The sequence below is a fragment of the Varroa jacobsoni genome, unplaced genomic scaffold (assembly GCF_002532875.2).
Source record: "Varroa jacobsoni isolate VJ856 unplaced genomic scaffold, vjacob_1.0 scaffold_1302, whole genome shotgun sequence".
NCBI classification, from domain to species: domain Eukaryota; kingdom Metazoa; phylum Arthropoda; class Arachnida; order Mesostigmata; family Varroidae; genus Varroa; species Varroa jacobsoni.
Genome location: NW_019214204.1, coordinates 548,771 through 569,797, shown reverse-complemented (window position 1 = coordinate 569,797; position 21,027 = coordinate 548,771). Strand labels below are relative to the sequence as shown.

At 41.3% G+C, this 21,027-nt stretch overlaps 1 long non-coding RNA gene across 1 annotated transcript in view; it reads right to left on the bottom strand.

Moving 5' to 3' along the window:
• Nucleotides 1-5,267: 5,267 nt before the first annotated feature.
• LOC147752353 (uncharacterized) overlaps nt 5,268-21,027 on the bottom strand; it is a 181,414-nt gene continuing 165,654 nt past the window's right edge. Inside the window, exons 3-4 of the long non-coding RNA XR_015314290.1 lie at nt 13,518-13,594; nt 5,268-5,484 (exon numbers count right to left, since the gene is read on the bottom strand). This is a non-coding gene — a long non-coding RNA (uncharacterized LOC147752353). The remainder of the gene's footprint in view (nt 5,485-13,517; nt 13,595-21,027) is intronic.

Here is a 21,027-nt window from a genome sequence, read left to right as displayed (position 1 = left end):
ATTCAGTTTAAGACGTGAAAGTTCCCTTACATTTCGTACTTCCAAGATAAACTATATTTCAATATTATTTGTACGTTTCTACGTACCTAACGGGTGCTCGGACAACACATAATTATCATCTTTCCTGTTATCCGATCACCCACTCCAAGTAATCTATAGAAAGGACATAACACCAGGGCCGATCGCGTGCATCATATTCATAGATATATAGCAATATGGATACTCTGTCCCTGAGGTAAATGATCATTACGATTACTTTGATGAATGACGATGATCTTAGTGGAAAAACTGTCGTCAATATGGATGACTATAGAGCCAATAGTGGAAGTATCGGCATGCAACGGTACTCGTTCGACTGCAACAGTTCTCCTACCGGAATGCCACTTAGCACGTCGACTAACATGGTCATGGCTTTCTGGCTGTACCAAACTGTAGCTGTAGCCACTGGGGCTTGTCACGTACTAGAGCAGCGAGTTTGTGTTACTATTGGGCAAGTAGCGAGAAATCGCATACAAATATGAACCACATATCGAAAGTTACGTTGCTAGCGTCGTGAGACACGTATCAGTACACAGAGCTATATAGGTGCGAATTTTCACAGTCCGTTAAAATGAGCTAATTGAAAACAACTACGGGGGAAAACGCTAGCCGAAAATATTTTACGAACCCTGTGGAATTGGTAGCTGGAAAAGGCCCACTATCCACTGTATGCAACAATCCCGCAGATATAGAAAGCGTTTAATCTCACTATCCATAAGGTTTTCAACAAAATGTCGCCAGTTTAACCTGTTTGCTTTGTTGGTCAGCGGCCAGTGTCCCATTATTTGTCGCTCCGTATCAACGCTAATGTTAAATAGGAAGCTATGTGCCGAAATGGACACGCCTGCACCGTTAAATTAACAAAATCCGTTATCCGTGATTCTGTCAGCGTGGTAGCCAGCATATAATCGTCAATCTGCTCAACTGCATCGATCAGATATCGGTGAGCAGCATTTTTTGAACAGAAGCAAATACGCGAAAGCGAAAATAATGACGATGGCGACAGCAGAACCCGTCCTGCGCCCAGCCCAGTATCAGAATCCGTGGCTGACATCAAGATTAGGCACTGGAAGAACGTTTGGAGCTGGAAAGCTAAACGTATCTGATGATCAAATAGTTCTCTACTTGCTCACCCCGACCCACATAAGACCGTAACAAAAGCCGAGTTGATAGCAAAATATCCATCAGCCACTGTGGGGAACGGAGGAACTAATTGGAGGCAAGGTCTGAACGCTGGCGGCTTTACTCAGACTGCGGTAGCTTTGTAATCTTTGTAAAAGCTCTGTAAAGTCACATAGTCATTAGCGCCGATTGCTTCTGAACTTGCCATCTTAGTGTTACTATTGCCGATAAATAAAGCAGAATTTCAGCCCTTTGAAAATAAGACGTGTACGATTGAGCTGGTTCAAAGCCTATTGTATGTACTTGTGGCCGCTTTTATAGTATACGAAAGCAACGCGTTGGTGTAAGGACTTGAAAAGTTGACAAGTTACGTCATAAGCAGGAACGATGAAAGTACATCTGTAGAATTACAGAGAATTTGTATAAAGTCATTTTAAAAATCCATTGGGGTTATAAGGAAAAATGACCATAACAAAATCGATATTTGCTTGTGAATTTCGGCAGTCAATAGATGTTATATTTTTCGAATTGCCCGCTTTAAGTTGCTACCGCCGCCATCGCTGCACTGTTTGACTGGCCACTTTATTTGAATCATAGAGTTATTAAGTGTTTTTATGTTTCTTAGCTGCAAGACATACCCTTTTAACTAACTCTATATACACGTCATTAGTAATAGTAAGAGCGATAATTATTGACATCGAGAACGATTAAATTATGTGCAATGGCACGATGGAACTCGCTGAAGTGCACACCAGGTATTGTTGTGCCTACTGCTTCAATCAAGGATCAATAAAAAGGATAACGAGAACAATCTGGAGCCCAATAGAATTAAATCGTCTAATATTTATGAACTCTTACTTGACCAAATTAATTTAGTCTCAGGGGGGGGGGGAGTATATTGTGCACAATAAGTCGCTTATTGCGGTAGGACACATTAGGTACTGTCAATTAAAACTCGCTTGCATTTTTACGGGAGACTCCCAGCAAGCAAGGGTTCTATAGATCAGTGCAGCAAGCAGAACAAAAAAGGCAATGTGAACAGATACGGTTATTCAATATAAACATTGGCAGAACACTTAACTGTAGTTATTCGACCACGGTCACTTTTTGATGAGACTATCATGTCCACATTTGTTTTCGTAGCTACCTTTACATGTTTAGCAATATATTCCACGTATAATATTACCATGTGGTTTAATTCCTTTTGCCTTCTTTTAGTCAACTTCAATGCGCCTATAAACAGGACCAGTCCGTTGTCTAGGCAAGATGGATTCCAAGTGAACTTACAACGACCAAAGCCAGTTTCTTTGACTGGCTTTTTAAAACTTACAGCCATGTATTCTGACCCGGCTGTCTTCCTTTACCCCGTCTATTATCGGTGGACGCACAAACATTCTCTAAAGCTTGCCATCTTTATTCTCATAGGCCTCAATGCTTGTATCGTCCTCAGTATTTACCCCCAGCTTTGGTGTCTCAGAGAATTAAGATCCTCTCGGAAGGAAGTGCGGATCAGTGACGACCACGCCGCAACCTCAGTCATTCGTAAACAGTTACAGGAACCTCTGTAAGGCGGTCGAATTGCTTCGAACAGAGCTCTTTAAACAACATCGTATGATACTTAGCTAGACTTGACTCTGTGAGCCGTCGCTCCCCAGAAAATATCTGAATGGTCAACTGTTTCCTTTATCTTTACACTGTCATTACGTATAATCGTATTTTCTGCGACCTTAGCTCTCGTATATATTTTAATAAAGTATTTTATCTGTAGAAATGCCTTTTACAGTGGTTTTTATACGTTGTTTTGAAAGCTGCTAGCCTCTCTAAAATGGCTAGAAAACTTTCACAGTTTAGAGCAAATTGAAGAAGTTGAATAGACCCGAAAAAATACTCAAAATATGATTTTTTATAACTCGTTTTTTCGCCATTAGAAATAGGCTAGGCCTCAGAGCATTAGCTGTACAAATTACCATCTACAAATAAAAGCAGCTGTTTCCGTCTAGTTCCATAAAACATAACGCGAACCACTAACTGATGTTGCACGTGGACGGTAGCATCAGAGAGGTATCATACTGGCGGTCGTATGTGTAGCACTAGTGGAACGTCATAATAATTCTGCTTTAGTTTGACATAGAACAAGGATGGACGCTTGGTACCCAGAACGAAAAACCTGTTCGTGTCAAGTTGCTTGCCGCCCAGTCACCAGCTAGCAGTCATTCTAATCAATTGCCATGCGAGTCACGTCAGTCGTGCGAAATATGACAGTCAGGGGGGTGGCAAACACGGTACGAGGTCACATCGACGTGAGCTCTTGAAGCGTACGCGAGGCTAAGGAGGTAACGTGATGAGACGGAGGAACGCATTCAAGGTTTAACATGGCTTTAGTCACATAACGGTAACGCTCGACGGAGAATTACGGCTCTGCTTCACAATTACTCAGAGGACACTTGATATATAAATTACTTAGAGGATAATTGGTATTTATAATCTGCGCATTTAGCGTAAGTTATATCCTGTTCGAATGAACAGTTGTCTTCTGTAAATAAGACATAAATACAGATATGAAACACATAATGCTGGACTGAAATTGCTATCCAACCGTCATTATTCTTACTGAACTTCTTGTTTAAGCTTTATAATGTAAATAGTATAATACAATATATATGCACTTTACTGGTCTTTGATCATCACAAAGCCAGCCCATGCTTGCGCTTAATATTTTCCTCTAGCCTTGTTATTGGCCCTATGCTTGAGCGCAAGCTGTTAACATCCTAGTCTACACGGTTTTTCTTCAATTTTGTTCTCTGACTATGAAAAGAAGTAGATAAAAAGAAACAAAGTCTTCACCTGGACCTTTTTGGCATGAACAGGGCGAGCATACGTTCGCATGCCAACGTAACAATACTTACGCACATTCATATGCCGACTTGGCGAACGCCAACTTCTCTTCGTATGTTACTACTATCTGTCGTCGCAGTAGGCACCGAAGAGTTAACTGCAAGATTGCAAGAGATAATTGTAAATGATAGTAAGCGTGCGCATCCCCGAAACGTCTGAAACGTCACCTGAGCAAGTCGAACTTCCGAATTGACGCTTCCGACCAACTCCCCAAATGAAGATAAACCGATAAACGCATACTTACAGTATCGCACTTTTACAGTAAGTAGAACATTTTACCGTGATCCTTTCCTAAATTATTTGTGTATCTCACTTGAGGCTTCATATGAACTGTTTTATAATATTACTCGATCTCGTGTGGCTTACTAAAATTATTATTATACCATTTATTTTCAACAGTCATAGTAAATAAGCAAACGCTACTCGATCAAAGGTGACGAGTGACGAATCGCGTTTAAACAAAATAGTACGAATAGATCTACATGTAGCACATGTAATCGAAACTTTAATTTGCTGCTACATAATTCTCACCTCAATTAGTAATACTCCAGTCGTTCGATCCACAACCTGTGCCAATTTCTATGAAATCTCGGGTTGAAGTGTATACACATCTTCGAGAATGCAATATTTCAGCCTCCACGATCCGTCTACCGCTATATCTGCATAGAATTCATCTTGTTCGACGAACTGCTCGCGCTTGCAACTAACGTTTAATTATATTAAAACAAAACGCAAAAATAAAGACACATAACAACGTGGAAGCATATATGCGGGCAAGAATAAAGGCCGAAGCTAAGGTGCATGCTTTTTTTAGAAAGCACTCGGCTATTCGAGGGTAACCAGCATAGAACCCAAACCGCTAAACGCAGAAAATCGACAGTGATGTCTTAACTGTATGGCAGCTTATAACTTCTGCCTACATCTATTCGATAAAGACAGACAAACGATGTAGTGAACGTACGAATGTATGTACGAAGCGAGCGGCCAACGGTAGGTGCGACGAAGCTTCTTTGTCGCTGCTGGCCTTGTCGAGAAGCGCTGTTATCGTTCGCTCCGCCGGCGCCCGTTGGCAGCCTCTCGGTTTGCCCTTATTTCCTCAATGGCTCCCACGCCCACCGTAGTTATCGTTGCTTCTCGAACGACTGCTCTTTCTTTCATCTGACAGATTATCCGTCTTCTTCTATTTCCATTAGGCATTCAGATTTTTCTCTAAGACGCATACGGTCACTTCCACCCGCTCCATTGCTTCAAATCACCGCCGTCGTCGCCCTTTCCCCATCTCTGTCTGAAGGGTAGTAAGTCCTTCCTTGCTTCGACCCAAACGTCTCTGACCGCTGCAGCTTCTTCTGACCGGAGGGCTACACACACATCGTTTTCAAGCTGCCCATTCGTTGCGGATGCTGCTATTTGACTCGCGTCTTCTGCAAGCTTTAGAAGGAACGAGGAAGAGCAGAGAAAGAGGGAGAGAGAGAGAGAGAATCAAGAAAAAGCGAGGAGGGAAAAGGACGAATCCACTTTCGATCGAAAAGAAGTGTCGATCTATGCGCAATGGGGTGAAAGAAACTGCATAAAGAAAAAGGCCAACCAGCCTTTACCCCACTGCTCATCATTAATAAAGAGCTATTGTCGTTACTTGCTAGCGGGCTTGTAAGACCCCTGATCCATCCATATGGGAGAAAAACTGGATTTGGTCTCGAAGTGAATTGTCGTAATATCGTACCCGTCGCAACACTTTAAAGCTAGTTCTCATAGCTATGTATACATAGATTATGTCGGACAAATAGCGGAGGCATTGAGCGTCTTTTGTCCGCGCGTCAAGCTCAATATGTTGACGGGTCGCACCAGCCTAATGGGAACCAGTGGCGTCACGTTGCTACGTTCCGCAGCGTTTTGCCATTGGTTAAGTGCATCAGACCCTGCGAATAACCGACTTGCTAGGACAGAGCGCCACTAGTTCTACAACGGTAGCATACACTAGTAAAAACCAGAAAAAAATTGGCCGGAAAATGGGTCAGTGTTGAAGACATCAACAATGAATATAGAGCAACGTATACTCTAACGTAGGTATGCAGTTATACGCACATGCTTGTTATGTACTTTCACAAAATCAGATTAAAGTGTTTAGATGTAAGTTCATTATTTGGTTTATTATTAGTATTTATTCAAGGTTTGATGTTTGTGTTCTTATCGATGCAACAGGTGGAAGCGTCGTCAGAAATAATCTACAATACAGAGTGCTTCAGTAAGTTTGTGAAAATATTGTTAGGAGCCAGATGCACACCGTTTACCGAATTAAGCTAAACTATATAGATATTATGGATTGATAATCGTTTCTTGGTCTGAACATCTCGGTATACCTAACTAATAAAGCTATTCCATTCTCAGATTCAATGTTCAATTTCCGCTCTTTTCAATTCGGTTGATTAAAATTTCAAACGTAACCTTAACGTCAGAACAGTGGTCGCTCGTCAAATATGTAACTCTATCTATTAAATCCATTCTTTTTCCCAAAACCACTATAAGGAGAATTGAATATGTACGGGATTCGAAGCGCGCTCGCGAATATCGAAATCGAAAAATTACAGACGTATCCTTACACTATGCATACATATAAAGGGCATAAATAAACATATAAAATACATAAAGCACTCGGTATCAAACGAGATGCCTGGCAAAGTCGAATATTCTTTCACTTCAGTCACGTCGAGGTACATAGGTACCTACTTTTCCTGCAAAAATTACCCGAGACAAAAACTGGTGCCGGTCGGCTAGAGTGACAGCTCCGCTGGTGATGCTGTTCGCCGCCCTGCTGCTCCGTGAGAAGACAGCTGTACTGCGCTCATGGGGCCGGTATGTGCATAGCGCTGCCTAGCAAGCGTCTATCTTCAGTTCGACGGAGAACCGCGCGCGGAACGAACAAAGGACTCCAGTAAGGGTATTAAGGTCCATGTATTATCGCAAGCAACATCACCGCTTTTTTCTAACACTTCGCAGCCTTCAGCGTACGATTACTAAAGGGATCACTGACTCCATACAGAATGGTCGTAGACCGCAACGACTGACACGGCACCTTTGCCTTGTCGTACCGGGGGAGCGGTCACCTGCCGGTATTTGTCTCTGATCATCCTCTCCGTGGGTCGGACGGGAACACGTTATGCTTGACGCCAGTGTTAGCGCCATTATCGTCAGGTTATCCGCCAGTCGTAGCGATCAGCAGCAGCTTTTTCTGAACAGTAAGCAAACACGTTGATACGTCTTGACGATCATTAGGGAACCGTACAATATGCCTTTGGGCGACGAGGGATTTGCCGGTGTTGAGAGGGAGACGAAGAAATACGTGGCGTAGGCCTCGCCACTGCTACCGGGTTTATGTAAACACACGTATATACTCGTTTATTTAGTAGGATTATTCTTCTACCACTCGTCCAACAGAAAGAAGCAATAAGGAGATATGTAGTTGGAATGATATGCGTCAGAACGAACGTCTACAGATTGGTATGAACAGCAAAACTCGGTAGACAGTTTCGAGAAACATAGAAATTTCAGGAATAATAATAATAAGCAAAGTTAGGATTAGTATCTCCATTAATTTACATATATAGATTTGCCTTATCCGATCAAAAATCTTATCAAAAAAACTTCGATTCACGAAAATTTTCTAATCAGTAACTAGGCAAACTGCCTAAGTACAAGGTTCACCGTAAACTTTCCAGCTGCACAGCGGTTCACTAGGTGTATTTATGTATGTGCATATTTAATTAAAGATAATAATCCTAAGCTGTTCTAATGATAGACAGTGTTCGAATAACCATAGCTCTTTGTGATCGGCAAACGATACGTTTAGGAGACCAAATAGAAGCATTATATAAACACCTGGTAAATATATCGATTATAAATGTCGGTTTAAATCGAGACTTATTTCAATATTAGTATTTTGGACATTATCATCTCTAGAATGTCTCAATTATAGCCTTATAGAACTATAAATCTTCAAGGTATGACGATGTTGCCTTCCAGAAAGATAAAATTTATCTCGAATCTTGTTCAAGTTCTTTTTTATCCTTCCTTGCTACTGAAACGTCAGAAGTAGGGCTTCGAGTCTTGAGATTGAATATCCGCACATCGTTCAAATAAAAATCGGTACTTATTGGCAACTGATTAGGTATTCAATCTCTGGGAAAAATGGGTTTTCCCACGTTTGGTATTTATTCTCTGCTCTATCTATTCAGGCTCTGAACTTTTGAGCTAAGCCGTCGAACACTAACCGTGTAATGTGTGAGTCTGCGCTTCTAGGCATAACTTCTTTGTTAAATTGACTGCACGCAACCGGAAACAGCCCTGTTTCCATACGTAAGAGATATAGAACCCAGATGGTCAGATCAACTGAATCAGAAAGAAGTCTGATTATCTCAAGCTCTGTCAAAGCAATCCATGCTATATGTAGTGCTTCATCGTATCGAATTTTCGGACGCATAGAGACACGCAAATCAATAGAAGCATGAATGTTGTCATTCAAAATTAAGTGTGTATTTTTTGAAGAGATAAAGATTAATTTCTTCTAACAAACAAAAAAGCTCGGAGTTAAATTGAAACTACCGAACGTCTGTCCATTGATATTAATCACACTGTTTAAAAGAGCCACTTTCGCTAGTGGTCGTTACTCGATCCCCTGTATAAATGACCATGCCGTTGCGTTACTCATGACCATAACAATGCTTTTGAGGACTATACTAGGTTTTTTTTTCATCAGCAGTTTCACCGTGAACCTACTAACTCACAGCGTTATCTTGAAAAGTTTCCTTGGGCTTGAGAACATCACAACTCATTGAGAAGCTTTTCTATGTGAACGAGGCTAAGGGAATTGAATGAATGTGGGTGCCGAAAAAAAAAAAGACAAGAGTCACTCATAACGAGATGAACCTGTTATTGCCCAGACTTTAAATTTACGCACTTGTCCCGTCGACTTAGGATAGCACCCAGCCGCAGTAGCCATCCTGGTACAAAGTAATTTGGGTTCGAAATGAACGGCGGCCGCGGGAAGCCGTTGAGGAGCGCTTCTTATTATTTCAACCACTGAGAATCCATGGTGACTCTGGGGCTGGATGTCGAAACAAGCGGTCAGCCACGTTTCTAATTCTCGAAGCTTGCTGTAAATAAATTAAATTATGAGACACCAAGGACTTTTAACTTCCAGTGCACACCCATACGCACATAGACATATATGACTTTCTATAAAGGAATGTAGATGCCTTCTGCCGCAGGCCACGTTTCTGCCTGTCGTTATCGTACTATATTGGTTAAACAAAGAGCTCACAATGGGACATTCTTCGAACAAAAACGGAAAAAAATTCGAATCAATGTGTCATATGTGGATGCGTCACTGCAGCAGAAAGCTTGCTATGGGTCTGATTTTGTTACGTATCAGTCTGCGTTCTACAACAATGCAACGTAAAGACTTCTTTATGGAACTGGCACGTACTAGCTTGTTGGTCCATATTATGTTGACCGAATTTTGTAATCAGGAGTTCACCATTTTTTTTTTTTTTTCATCAGAAGCTCAATATTTTGCTATGCGCTCTTTAGGGTTACGATGTATGTTCATTCCAATAGCCTTTTTCGGTCTACCTCTATTTGGTCATTTTTAATGGCATAATTTTTGACTCTGTTTGAAGAAGCTGTGTGGCGGTGCTATAGAGATATATTGGAACTTAGCATTTTTCATCGTTTAACGAGTAGGAAGGTAAAGTAAGGATATAAACATGTTTTTAAATCGAATACTAGTCTAAAAAAGATAGCTTTGTATAGTTTGCTTTCCCACTGTCCCATGAGACCGGCTGACGATGTCTACACAAAATTAGCCAGATAACAAGGGACAAAGCGTATATTTTTATTATATGTTGAAATCTGCTACGACTGTCGACTATGTGGTGATTCAATGTTCAACCATATATATGTAACGGACCTCATTTAGCACCGATAAGATAACCTATTTTGTAAAACTGCGTTCCTTTTAATTTGCAAATTCAGCTAAAATCGAAACACCCAATGAATGATCTCACGTAGTCTGTCTTAGTATTTAGTGACGTCAGAATCAAAATCTAAAACGCTATGGCTGATTTAACGAATACCGTAATAGCAGACACATGTCATTGTTAACGTGCGAGTATATCGTGTAGATCTGGAGGGCGCGCATCTATAGTCATTTAGTACGGAATTGTCGCTAAGTCCTCACACTTTACGAATAGCTTTTTTTTTTTTTACTAGCTTGACCTACAGCGTTGCACTGTCCGTGCAATTATCTACAGATATTCATACAAAGCTACCGGTACATATGAGGGACCTAAAGCAAACATTGAAAGCTTTGGCTCTTAGGTAATTTACGATATCAATTCTGCTAAATCGCAGCTATAGCTAGATAGATAACTGCCTCCGTATTATGCTTCCTGAATACCAACACCGTCCCTTCTTAATTTTTTTTCTGAGTCTCACTGGCGGCCGTTGATAGTTGTGATCTATATTTTCTGCATTCTATTGCGAAAGCCTTATTAAGCCTTGATGTCAAAGTCGCGAGCAATTCGGGCTAATAGTGGCCGCTTGGTTGGCTTGATTACTCGCTTGAGTGGAGCTGCAGCCGTTACCTGCGTCGTTGGTCCTGTTTCCGCTTGTGAGAAAGCAGCTCAGTGTTAGTGAGTGTTTTCCGTCTCATTGTTGAATTTACATGCAGATCCAGGAATGGATGGACGGACGCACGATCACACGTTGACTATGTTCATGTTGACGACGTTTGAGGATTAACGCACACTAAAGTGGTAGGCCACCAAGCCGACGCACTAGTACAAAGGCGGACAGATGCGCTCCACAACCACACGAAACGCGAAACATAACCCTGCTCGAATGGTGCCTGAGCGCTGCTTTCGCAGATAAAACATCATGTAAGTGCATACACACTCCGAGGTTCACACAAATGACGAGATACGGAGTTAGGCAAAAGAACACCAATGCCCTATGTTAACTAAGAATATGAGTAATTTGCTGATGATGGCGATAGAACATGATGAAATAGGATGTGAAACGGAAAAACGCTGGACGCCAGGTCTCTGCGAGAGGTTCGAGGGGAGCCAACGAAAAATCGACCTCGGGCTACTAGAGTCCAGCTGCAGGCGCTCCTTAACCACAATAAACAGCAGCACAAACGACTATAGCACGAAGAATTTTACGGATGGACGGCTATAGCTCTTGGAAGAATTTGGGGCATAAATTTAGCGAACGCGGATTTTTCCCAGCTTGAGTGAACCAACGCAGAGAAAGAAACTGAAGATGATTACACATGTGATATATAAAATTCTATTGTGGTACTGCTCGAATTGACCCTGTGCCCCTTCTCGGGATTTGTAGTCATTCCGTGGAACCTGGGTTCCAAGAACTAGATAAGCATTCCATCGCTGCATTACAGGAAGCCAGTAGCCGGTGACAGCGTAATCAAATGTGCATGTGTGTGTGCAGGCAAATTAGTTCGGTATAGCAGAGGTAAACGGAGACAAGATAGAGAACTAGATAGCACACGAGCAGCGTGCACACAGAAATGAGCTGCCCAGTTACAGTTTAAACCCAGTTCGTACTGGCGAAAGATGATTTGGTTTTATTAGCGTTTTCCTCCCAAAGGAAGGCGCTCGTGCGAGCTTATTCCACGTTCATTGCGAACCACCTTTATCGCTATCAGGGCATCTAACGCTACCGCGATGCCACTTAACTGCGCAAGTCATTGACTCTAGGTAATAGCATGCACGCCTTCCCCGCCTAGGCTAAATCGTTTCTTGTATATGAAGCGGGGTAGCGAGGTACAAACGCCTCTGCCCCATTGTGTACCGCTAGAAAAACAGCTAGAACAGTAACAGTGACACGCTAATTATTTGTCGGAGACATTTCTTTTTTACGAAGCAAATATAGCTATCGTTGAAGATAATAATTATTTGCAAATGGGCTTGAGGATGGCAAGCATTACTCTATTTCAATCGGCAGCAATACTTCCTTTCGTTTCAAGCAAATTGTTTGCTCTCATCGCATTGAAATATGCGTCGTGCGCTGACAGGCTGTGATTAAGTTCTCATCACTACTACTGGCGATATCCCCGTTGTCGGGACCGTTTTATCGTTGTGTTGAAGACCAGTCATTAGATGAGCTTGCATTTCGTTGCTTGCTGTTGGCTTGTCGAGCTGATTTTAGAAGTAACGATGGTGCTTTATGATGCTCGAAACTCTCTAGATGCCTATAGAACAGGGCTGTAGTATGATGCTATCGTATCGTTGTGAGCGCGTTGTTTGTTAGTCGATACTGCTTTGTTTGAGGAACTATCGATAATACTCCCTATTTCTTGATTTTGCCCTAGCAGTAGATAGTCGAGAACCAGCGAACCCGCTGCTTGCGTGCTAGCTTTCTGTACTAAAGGGGTACTAAAGATACTATATTTGGCGTGAAGATTGCATAACTTTTGTCGACGGTCGCAAGGCTGAACGCCGATGGCAAATAATGAGGCCAAGACGGGCAAGGAATCAGTCAACCTGTTTAGTACATTCATTTCGTCCTTTAACAACCTGTGGCTGTGTCCCTATAACACGCGTCAGTAAAAGATACTTTTTGTGACTCGTACCTTGAGAATCCATTACTGATACTACCTCATTAAATATTCGTCGAATAGCTGGTCCCGTAACGTGTCCACTGGCAATCTACGACAATTCGTTCCTTGAATGTAGCGATGTATATCGGTGTGGTGAGATTGCCTATCTATCGGACGTATTTCTTGTACAGGGTTGAATTGCTATATCTGTTATAGTCATTGTGTCATAGCAGACGTAGTAATGGGCTGAATACGTGATCATTTTGAAATTCCCAAAAAAAATGGCTTTCAGAAAAACGTCAAGCGTTTCATAATCTTCCATCTGGATTGGAAAATCTAGTACATATTTCGAAAAGGGCACCCTTTAACAAACATGTTAATTCAATGAAATTGTTGTTTACTTCGATCACAGCTTCAACTCAAAGCTTGAACAATTTAAATGTCGTTCGCAGAAATAAAGCTCTATATATACGTTTTACAGTAACCGTGAGTAAAGCGATATTGGTAAGCTTTTGGAGGCTTCGTTCAACGACGCAAAATATATCTAGCGGACATACAATTTAGGCTAGCAATAGGGTAAGGCTCCTAAAAAGACGTCGTAGAATAATTGACCTTTAATCAGATTTCGTAGATGAACTTCAAACGCTTTCTTTACTCACGTTCTATTCGGAACAAGCTCTCTTACAGACCCACAATGGTGGATAAGCGTATTTCTGAGGATGATAGATAGCACCATCTGTCGAAATTTCCTTTAATTTCAACAGGCCGTCTTGTATGTAATCCACATATACATAAACATATATATTATACATTTATAAGCACGCTTAGATTTGTGCGATACACTTACTTCACGCACCTCTGTTCGGCCCACGTTGATGCTGGCCCTCTCGTAGCACTGTTGTCGTTCCGTGGCTGTTGAATCACCTTAAAAGCGAAAACAGAGGAAGGTTTATTGATTGTTTGTTAGCCAATATTTAAATTTTGACGTTGTTACTAGTTTTTCATTGTATTTTGTTATAGCGGCATCCTGTTTTGAAGAAAGGTAATTTTTTATTCCTTCATTTACATCACAAAACAATCAGTAAAGGAATAATGGGTCCCAATAACTTCTTAGACTAAAAAGGAGCTGAAAGATTTGATCAGCTGGTGACAGCAGATTAACGACGATACAGTATCAATCATTAAGCTGAACCGAACGTAGGGGTCTAAAACCCAGATAGAGAGCGCCCCGAATTTAAAAAGAAGTAATCAAAGTTAACGGCAAGATAAACACGGATAAAAGCAGTAGGGACGTGCGAATGGATCTCAGTTCCGGCAACTTCATTAAGAAAAATATTTGATTCTCCGATTGATTTTCATTTTCTATCATTTATTAGAAATGCTGTAGTCGGCCCTCTTTATCGTACAACAAGAGCTGCTTTCTTAACTGATTAATATAGTAGTACGACCTCAGTAACTACTTTGATATATCCGTTTGAAATTATGAAGTTTTTGTCGCGAGGTGATAAAATGAACGATCGCAATGTTCATGTCGCAGAAGGATAGAAGAAATGATCGCTTGTTGAAGTTTTTATTGCGAAAACTTTAAAACATAAAAATTGCCGACGATGCGGCTCTTTAACGAGACTTTAATCGTATAAATCCCAATATTTATTTGCCTTTGAAGTAATACCTGCGGATCTCCAGCCACGTGCGCCACTGTTTTTTGTTTTTGGTCTTTAAAGCTGTTGTTAGACTGTTTCGTTGAAATCGACTTAAGCTTTGCTCGGGTCTTCGCTTGGATTTTTTTCATTCGCTATACTTTTAATTCCTTTTAGGTGTTTTTTGAGCTTTGGGAAAAGGTTAAAATCAAGAGCTGTATAACAGATGAATAGAGAGATCAAAGCTATACGGACATCAAATTATCTTTAGAAAGGGCGACACAAACAGTGCCATGGGAGCTCGTGCATTGTTGCAGCAAAGAGCCCATCACCTGTCGTCTCAAAGTTCTGGCCTATTTTTTGCAGATAATATCATGCAGTCTTTTTAAAACTTTTTGGTAATATATTCCAGTGATGGTATTACCACTCGTGTTAGTCTAAGAAGGAGCTCGGCTGTTGACATGGTTTTACAGCCTTCTTTAGCCCGGACTTGTCCTTGAGCTTTACGTAGACGATCGTTGCCCTCGTACAACTCCGCCTCATCACGCGTTCACAAACTCCTCTTTGAATAAGCTGAGGTCTTTCTTGAATACTTGTTGGCTTATTTGAATTTGTTTGAAATATATATTATGATGACGCGTCCCAAGAATATTATCCAATCCTATCGTCGCTATGGCTATCTGAGTACAGGGCGTAGAGCAATTAATTTTTTCATACTGCATATGTATCGGCACTAGTGGGTCGTTACTACAGCTGGTGACAATCAGAGGGGCAAAGTTGTTGTCAAGAGACTAGCCAAATTGAAGATGGGCAAAACAATCGTACAAGCTGGAAGGCTGCGGTCCGCGGTAGAACGTTTGGCAGAGAGCGTGAAACGAGTCGCTGTGCCAACGAAGCTACTACTATTTCTTGACTACCTGCGGTCTGGGCGATAGATAAGGACTTTGGACGCACGAACAGATATCCACGGCTGGTTGCACAAGAATCTGTTCGGGATTGCCTCTAGACTTTGCCAGATTTAGCTGAGTACTGGTTCGAATCTGCTATGGGCAGCAAAGCAACGTAGGATGAGTTCAGAGCTCGTCTATTCTACGGGAAGCACAAGCTTGCGCGGGAAAATAGTATGCGTGGGTCTGAAGGTGATGAGAAGCGGTTTCTATTGAAGTCTGTTGGGTTGCCGTTTGAATTCAATTCGTTCCAGGAAGGTGTGAAGGAATCGTGCCAGCAGCAGGGCGCTTAGACAATCACTTTACTGCAGCGTTGCCGCTTGGTCTCACAGCTCTTAAAAGACTCGCATACGACCACCAAATCGGCAGAGTCAGTAAACATGCGTAGTAGGCCAGGCTTCCGTGTCCACTATCGTATGTAAAGTCGTTTCTAAGCTGAACATCGGAGCTTCAAGAATGGCTAGATTCGACACGCTAGTTTGATGCAATACAAAGCTCGCTATGAAATTCGAAGACTCTGAGTTAGCCAATATGAAGACAAGCGGACCCATCGTTAGGCTTAATGCAAAACTAAATGTTCCGATGCGCGTACTGTTTAATCAGTTCCTGCCTCAAATTCAAAGGAAAACAGCGCTGTTACGGATCATGCGATCCCGGACTGAAGCCATGATCATATCCGGTTATTCTGTGTAGACATTTAGAAAACTGTACAACGGATACCAAAGCCTTTCCATATTGGCCCTGGCATATATTCACATGTCAGGAAAGTTGTGGCCTGCTGTAAGGTTGGCAAAATCCAAAGCCTAGAAGGCAATAGCATGTATTACAACGTTCGACAATCGGCTACAGAAAACGCCGAGTTGTATACGTTAAGAGGTCACCGAGAGTGATCTCAGTAGCCAAGAGCCAAGGAGCAAGAAAGAAACAGATCACATGCGGACGGTTCTAGACCGTATGTGGCACGCATATGTGGGTAACAAAGCCACGTGCCTTTGTGCGTACCGATAATATTTAATTTCTTGTATTTCCGTTGCTACTTTTATAGAAGGACGAGGCCTAAGGCAAATAAGTCGCTTTTGTACCGGTACTAGTACATCATATATATATATCTTGCAGAGTTGTGCATATTGTTTATAAAGCTGTAGTACGGCAAAATGTTATAGAAGTATCAAGTAGATTGCGTGCAACATAAGCGGCAACCAGAACGAGTGGTATATTATCACTTTCGTTTGGTGAATATTGCCGTGTTTCGTTGCGTTAATACAGATCATGCAGGACTACAGGCGATACCTTTATGAAAACAATTTTTTGCCATTTGTAACGCATATGGTGCTCGGCCTTAAAAGAAGACTGTTTCAAATGTTTGCTTTAGTTGAAGATCACCTCCCGAACTTCGCCTGAAAAAGTGACTTCGCTACACAAGTCGATACTGTTAGTAATATTCTATTTAACGTGTTACCACTGCTCGGCCAGCAATATCTTTAAAACTAATTAAATGTCCAGGCACGGACCCGTAGAAATATTTGGCATTGGTATGTCTGAGGCGGCTATATTGCACCATCCAATCAATTTTTCTTCGTCGTGAGCCTTCAGATAGATATATATTTATAATGCGTTTACAGGCAGTTCCATAAAAGACAAAAAGAATCACAAAGTTTTAAAAATGTGAAAAGCATCTTTTGCAAAAATACATACACTACAGAAAACGTTTTCTATTAATTAGGATACTAATTCGGACTGACCGCTTCAGTACCCTGCGGTGATACGTAACTGTATCCCATTAGGGCCTGACGAGTCGTGCAAGTGCATTACGCTATTATGAAAGACGGCGCAGGGCCTGTAGCAGAAACTCGGACAACTCTTGATGACGACTACTCACAATTCTTCATTTGAGCATTAAAAAAAAGCTCTTGTTTATCTGAGTTATATTAAACTGTCAACATGTAGGTCGAAACGATACGACGTCCACAAGTTGCTAATGTCAAACATAGGACATAATAAGGAAACCTTGATACGACGATTAGTCATAGAACTGTAATTGTTCGAACTATTCAAATAAACGTTTAGTAGATTTATTTTGATTCGTATTAGGGTTTCACTAGTGAAATCAGTAAAAGTTGTAACTTAACGTCTTGTGTTCAAAACCATTATTTGTAAGCGAATATTTGCATCTATTCTATGTTAGTCGGATTTTTCTTTAAAAAAAAAAATGCCTTTTACTTATACAGGATTTTCTGGTGCAGTGGTATGTGTACCCTATAAACTTAAATATCAACGAGACGATATTTTCATATTCCAGTAATCGTGATTTTTTTACTGCGTACGGAAATGCACTCTATCATACTTCGAAGGGTTGCTGCTTGTGCGAAACTATAAAAGATGCTTTATCTGCTTACCCTCACAAGGTCTTGCATCGTACCCCCTACCAAAACGCTATGCCTGTTGATGTAGTCGTCCTACCAGTCGTCTGTTCTGACTCGCTGCTCAAACTAGTTCTTTATGCGCTGACCAGGCCATTATTATTTGTCCTTGTAGTGACAACGGACCCATTCTGTGCTATGTGTTGATACAACATACACGCCTATTATAAAGACAAGGAGGAATTGGTCTACGTATCGCAGTAGAGTTTCATCTAAGGAATGATGAAGTAAATAGGGGCTTCAGTCTGGGTTAACTTCCCAATAAATGTTCCTACAGTGTCCCAGGTCGGTGCCCTATTTTATGCTAGCAAATTACATTGTTCGTCCTAATACTAATACGAGATCGTTGTGAGGATAATAAGGTTCATATAGGACGGCGGCAAAAAAACTGCATTGATCTTCATCGACCGAATGTTAAACTAAAAGATGTATTGCTGCATGGTATCGTCTGCGCGTGATCGTAACAAACCCAAAACAGTTAGGAGAACTACCAAAGTGTGGCAAAAGATCAATGAACCAGCGGTCAAATAGACTGTTGCCAGATTCTGCTATTATGTAAGATGAGGAAACGCTCATCTCATTACTCATATTGCTCATATCAACAAATAGATTAAAAAAAAAACATATAAAAATAAATTTTAATAAATCGACATGTTGAAAGACATAGCTTTTTGTCGAGGGATAAGAACACTCCCAACGTTAATTCTTGTCGAATGGTGATTAATTAGATTGTTACAGATACCACAGTGCGCAAGAGATCAGCCCCATGCATTATCTCGGATATTCGATGTCTGAGACCTGGATTATTCATTATTCGGTATTTATAATCAAACTCAATCTCGCGCCATATTTCTTTGTCAGTATGTGTATTCATTCCAGCATTTGTACAAAAATTACCATACCCCTACGTATAGGTAATGCTATTGAAAGGGAATCGGTTCAGCCGCACGGATCCAACCTAATGTACGAAATAAATATATAATACTGCTATAGAGTTACTGTTGCTATTCTGCTTCCCTCTATGTTGTTTAGGTTGCTTTTGTACAAACAGTCAAACAAGGGCACTGTGTATAACTTGGTTAGTCTATGCGTAGATCTCGAATACTGGGCAGACTCGAAACCAGCTTGTCGTTTTTTTTGGCTCGATCGGTGGTATGAGATTAGAGAAATTTAAATAGAGATTTCGTCCGTAACGCGAAACGTATCTATGCCGGCCGATAGATACGTTTCACGTATCGGGCCGATAGGTTGTTTAATAGTTGATTCTCTATATGGCACGTTGGGCGTAGCGCTCGCGACTGGTGTTCAACTAGCACGTATTGACAAGACAGAGATCGGAAAACAGGATGACCAGGTATATAACCCAGCAGAACGCATAGGATCCCTATTTTTAAAAAAGTAGTAAGTGGAGTGACTGATACGGTGCTGGTAGGGAACAGCCTGCGTTTCCCGAGATTAAGCCGTCATTACCTATTGATTTTATTATCATCATGAGCGTGGCAAGTTACTTTTGAGAGAACGCTGACTTCTAAAACTAAAAGAGGAGAGGAAGACGTCCATTACGCCCGCGTGCGGTTCGTGTTCTACCAACCCATGGAACGCCTGAGTTCCCCGAGTATACGCAGATAACGAAGCCGGCACACAACGGATTTACAAGAGGGAACAAAAAAGTTGGTTTGATAGGTCCAACTAGGGCTAGTTTGACTCGCTCCTTTTTTGTTTTTTCATCGGCCTGGCAAAGAGACTGAAAAAATGCAATGCAACAATGTATCTTGCTACATAGAGACAGAATCAGTGATTATACACCTTGTACAATCGGGCAAGCTGAGCATGCGAGTGCAATCACGTCTGTTGTTGCGTCACAACCAACTAGTAAGATAGAGCTTGAAAGAACCACAACAGCGCTTACTTATGGAAAATTGGCAAAAGGCTCAGCTATGCCATGGCCTCTGTCGTCTTTTTTGGAGGGCGCAGGTTATCAATTCAGTAAGTATTGTCTCTTCCTATTTTAGGCTTATTTAAAGGTACGGTATACTTCTACAAGTAAATAGGAAAGCAACAAAGTTTCGAGTTATCTAGTATACCTTATGTAGCATCGTAACAACAGACGGTCCCTGAAAACGGAAGTAAATTATATTTCATGTTGGACGTAATTTGCCTTCATTAGTACCGATTTCTCGTTTATGGCGAATCGAGCGAATTGTTTAATATTACGCTCACATAGATGACATTTAAGTACTGATCAGAGTCTGCCAGATCTCTGCAAAATATATAGTAATAAGTTACTACACGCATCCGTTTAAATAGCATACATTGATCAGATTAGAATCATCGAGGGTGGTTGGGTGTTTCCTTGTAAGGGATGACCTTTTTTCCTTAGTAATAGCAACAGAAAGATATTTTCCATCGCTTTGACCCGAGATTTTTCCTAACTACTTTCTTTATATATATAAAAAAAAAAAAGACAAAGCGTCCTACTATATAACTGACGAGGATACTTGTATTTGACGACGTTGTACATGCATACGTCTTTTAGGAAGCGTTCGCTTTCGACGGCTATGTTTCTGCTCTATCCTCAAATGGTGAGCGCACAAGGGGAGTAAGCGGGATGAAGCTGGTAGTTCGCGATAAAGGGTGCTGATCTTAAATGAAAAATTGATAGTAAAAAGACGATGTCAATATTACCCTCCTCTTATCCTTGGCTCTCAGTGTCTTTGTAGTTTCTCTTCTCTAGACACCGTCTGCGATTTGCTTACTCTTTGCTGAGACCTCTTCCTGTGTCATTTTCCGAAACTTCTCATCTTGCGCTCGAACTCTAGATATTCGTTTTTCTTTCTTTCTTTCTTTTTTTTTTTTCTATCTGTAAGGACGGCAGCGACAGCACGAGTGGAATTGGCCATCAGTAGCGTTTCCAGCATAGTCATGTTTATGTGTTTGTTATGACGCTACCATATAGCGGCAGCACTATGGAGACACAAAAAGACGTGTCGAAAACCATGAAGGAAGAGAAAAATGCAGTCGGGTTGTTTTTAGAACAAGGCTTGGAACCAATAAGTACCACCGGGAGATCGGGGGATTCGTACAAAATGCTACCGCTTTGACTTGGGTATTACTCTACATTACGCATATTTTTAGGTGAAGCATGACTTGTGGCAAGTTCGACTAGTTTTCGTGTACTGGTTTGTGCGTACAATAAGCACATAATCGAAATGATATAGGAAAACTACCATGTACCCTTCTTGTGTCGAGGATACGTTCCTACTGTTAGCCGAGCGTTCGTGTAGCGTTTAGATATTTCTTGCAGATAAATCGGGAGCTGGCTGAAGAGTATTCGGGCGTGTGAACTTTAC